This window comes from Helianthus annuus, chromosome 17 (genome assembly GCF_002127325.2).
Source record: "Helianthus annuus cultivar XRQ/B chromosome 17, HanXRQr2.0-SUNRISE, whole genome shotgun sequence".
Lineage (NCBI taxonomy): Eukaryota > Viridiplantae > Streptophyta > Magnoliopsida > Asterales > Asteraceae > Helianthus > Helianthus annuus.
The window spans coordinates 167,060,234-167,064,758 of record NC_035449.2 but is presented as its reverse complement, the minus strand read 5'-3'; positions in this window follow the sequence as shown (position 1 = coordinate 167,064,758).

Below are 4,525 nucleotides of genomic sequence, written 5' to 3'. Positions count from 1 at the left end.
ATAACCTTGAAAATAATTTGGAGTTTTGTAATACTTACTCACAAACTGTGAGAAAACAGTTAAAAAGAAGAATGACTCACATTGCAGATTAACGAGCAAATAGATAATGCCTACTGATTAGCCTTGATTAAACCTAATTTAACATAATGCACACACACAGGTTAGTAACTAATACAGCAATTACTTCAATTCATGAGATTAAACCTTCACAACGATTAATCAGTGCAATACTCGATAATTCAATCGGATTCACAACGAATAACAGAGCATAGTCCGAATTCGAACAGCACTCTAATATTCAAGTCGAAATCACGACGAATAATCAAAGTACAAGCTCAATTGAGCAGCACCTGGACTATCGTTGGATAGTTATAATCGATCGGACGTTGAATCGTAATAGCGATCGAGTTATTACCCTGATTGCGGCAGCGATTCGAGATCTGTGTGTGTTTGTGTAGTATATAGCTGATAACTCAGCGTGTATTTTGACGTTTTACGTCGTTTCAACTCTCAAATTCAAGTCCCAGACACCCCTATTTATATACGAAATTTGACCCCCGTCGCGTAGCGCGAGGGTACCCCCATGGGCGTCGCGCTACGCGAGGGGTCACCCTACTTCATAGGGTAGCCCTTCGTGCATGTAGGCTGGATGAGTCGACAGTTTCTTAAAATTCGATTTTGACAGATAGTTATTAAGATAATCGTTGGCTAGGGTTTATCCCCCCCTGAGTTTGAGGGGCCCTGATCCTGATTCTGATTGTTCTGGAAATTTTAGGGTTAGTGCAGAATTACTTGGGTTTCTTAATTTGGGTTTCCTTAATAGCTAATTACCATCCTAATTATGGATTTTAGTGACAGTTGTTACACGGAAAGCCATTTATCAGCAGGTTGGTCAATCACAAGATTCACAGACGGCTCATGGTAGGAAGATTGAGGATTCGAAGAGAGCATGTTTAGTGGATTTCAACTGGAGCAACTATATATCTCCTGATAGCAAAGCCTATTTAGTTGATCAAGATGATGAAAGACTACCTGAAGGCTTCAGCTGGGATATGTTTGTTGATGATAAGGGAGAGTTCAAAGCTTTCATTGCCAAGATTGTCAGAGAACCAGACATGTTTACCACATGGATGAAATCTATTGGTGTGACTGTAGAAAGTGTGGAAGAACAGTCTGTTGCATCTGATGAAAGCTCAGAAAGTGCTGATGAAAGTTTACAAAGTTCAAATGAGAGTGTTCAGAACGATGTTAGTTCAGAAAAAGAAGTTGTATTTGATCAAACACCATCAGATTCTGGTGTATCAGATGCTGATTCTGAAAAATCTGTACAATTTGATCAATCACCAGTTGATAGCAGTAGTGATGATGAGGAAGAGAAACATATCAATATTGCTAAGACTCATCTTTCTCCTGAAAGTTTTCATTTCTATTTTGCAGATCGCATGGAAAAGTTGAAGGCAAAAAGAGCTGCAAAAGAGCACATGGAAATGAAGACTGAAAGTGTTGCTGAGGAGAATGATAAGACTGAGCTGGTGAGTGAAGAAAAGATGTCTGAAGCTGAGAAGGTGATAGAGAAAGAAAAAGTGATAGAAGTGGTGAAGACAATCGAGGTTGAGAATATTGTTGAAGTTGTCAAGCCTTGCGAAAAGTGTTTGGAAGCTTGCAAGGAATGTGCAGCAAAGAATGAGATAATTGCTGAGTATGAGAAGAAGAAGGAGCAGTTACTGTTCAATCTCATCTATGTGAAAGAATCTTACGATGTCTTGAACAAAACAGTAACTGGTCTCCAAAAGACAAACTCAGAAAGAGAACAGGCACTGACGATGATGAATGCTGTAATGATGACAAAGCAGAAAACTATCAATTTCTACATTGAAGAAAGTGCTAAATGGAAGCAAGAGTTGGAGACAGAGAAAATTGAGAATGAGAGAATTTGACGATTATTACAAAGTTATTCTACTTCTGATTATCTCATTGATCGTATTTACCCAACTGTTGTAGGAATGGAAGCTTTTCAAGACGAGAAGCCGAAGAAAAAGAAAGATAGTGGTAAGAAACCGACTGTTAGCTATAACAAGTGTCCGCCTCCGATTTGGGAAGGATATTCACCTAGAAAACCTAATGAGGAGCAACTTGAAAAAGCAGTCAATATAAAGCTAAAAACCGACACAACTGTTGATTTACCAGAAAACATTGACGTCACGTTTACCTCTTCTGACACTGATCATGAGTCTGAGTTAATTAAAAAGGTGGTCGATCAGGTGTTGGATACTGATGAGGATGAGTCAAAGTCTGAGTCTGGAGGGTCAAATTCGTCAGTCAACAGTCAAAAGTCGTCGATCAAACGGTTTTACAGTAAAGAGTTTTTATTATCAAAGGCAAATTTGGATGATGAAACATTTGAAGTAGCATACACTCTAAATGATTCGGACAAATTATATTCTGACAAAGAACTTCCAATAAGAAGTGTCAGATTTGAATTGATCAAAAAGGTTTTCAAAATGACAGAAATCAATATTTCTGAAATAAAAGATTTAAATCTTACTGGAAAACCTAAAAAATACACTTCAAGAGTTCAACAACGACTAAACAAGAAAAATGGTTACAATCCTGGTTCTGGTTTTCAAAAGAAATCTAACCAAAATCGTAGCTACAAAAAGAAAGGATTACGTTTTACTCCATCAGAAAATCATAAAAATATGAAGAAAATTCTAAAACAAAAACATAATTTGTGGCAGGTGGAAGTTCAAAAGAGGAACAGAAGAAACCGTTCTGGAGACAGTCAAACCAGGAGTTTCTTGCTGAGAAGAGAAAGAATGGAACTGAAGTGTGGCAACCAAAAGAAACTCGTACCTGTTACAGATGCAATGAAGTTGGTCACATTGCATGGAATTGTCAGAAAAACGCCAAAACAAAACAGGGAGTTCCTCAGAAGTTGAAAGAAAAGATTGTTGATGTTAAACCACCAACCGACAGACTTAAAATTTTTGAAAATTCAAAATATGAGGTTGGTGAGTGTTCTAAAAAGAATTTTTATAAAAAGAAAGAGAATGACAACCAAGTGTGGGTTGTTAAGAAAGTTGATGTAAATGTCGGCGATGAATCTGGTTCCACAAAGCCACAGGAGCCACAAGGTGAGGAGAAATTTTCAGTGATTGATGAAGAATTCCCATCACTGAAGTTTGAAGAAGTTAAAAAGAAAGTTGGTAAAATTGAAATCTCGAATCAGTTTTATAAAGAGAAAAATGAATTTATGTCGAGAAAACATTTAATGGAAGTTTAAAGAAAATATTTGGGAGAATGTTGAATGGGAAAGCAAAGGGGGTTAAAGATTTTTATTCAACCAAAAAGGAAACATATAACCCTACTATGCAAGAGTTGAAAGCCATCAAATCTGAAAAGACTTGGATGGAAGTTTGTTTCCCATAATAGTCTTAGGACTACGCCGGGGGGATCCCAAGTTTATATCGTGGATCAGGAATCAGCATCATTCATGTTTTTGATGAGTTTGTATAAAAGTTGTTAAGATTGTTTGAATAATTATAGGTGAAAGGACTACGCCGGAGCTTCCAGGTTGGTAAGTGCGAAGCAGGAATCGGCATCCTGATTGGTAAATGTAGATGTGGTATTCCTATAGTGGGTGATTGTGTGGTTATACCTACAAGTGGTATTGATTGTGATTTTACAAGTGGTTATTCATTTACAATTGGTACAGAGGTTGCTTAATTGCAAGTGGTAAATCAGGGACATTAAGTTGTACTTGATTTACTATATATGTGTTTGATAAAAAAGATGATGAACCATATCCCCGTAATTTACCAGTGATAAACCTTCAACAGGTTAACACAAATTCATTTTCCGGAAAAATCATTTTGATTAAAACAAACTTAAGTGTTTTGAGATCTAAATGAGAAAATGATTTGTGAAAGGGGGAGTTCTGATTGTTTATGCCTTAGTGGATGGCGAATTGATGCAATCCGATGTCAGTTGTCAAGTTTTTGTATAGTTTGTTTTGTGTTCTAGTGAGTCAAGAGCTTAGTGTGTTTTCAATTTTTCTTTAATGTGTTTGCATTTTAGGGGGGTAGAAAATTTCAGAAAATCCAAAAACATTAGAAAATTTGAAAAAGCCAAAAACTTGATAAAATTCAAAAATGAGTTTTGCTATATAAAAGAGGAAATGATAGTACATCAGTGGACTGTCACAACATGCTAAAGAATTGGAAAGTTAAAATGTGATAAACAATTTCACTGCAGATATGCCAGTAGGTTTTTACACATTTAGTAGATTGTCACGTGATATAAACCTAAAAATTCAAACTTGCTTGTTCTGTGGGTTAACAACTTCTTGGATATATAGGTAACCCCTGAAATCTTGTTGAAAGGTCCCTTATTCTGAGATACTAGGTCTTTATGCTCAGTAGTGATATCTGGGGTATTATCCCAGGACTTCTGCTGAATGGAAATTCTGACCTAGTCCCCGGATAATGCTTTCCGCAAATGCTTGAAACATAGCATCGCCCTCAGC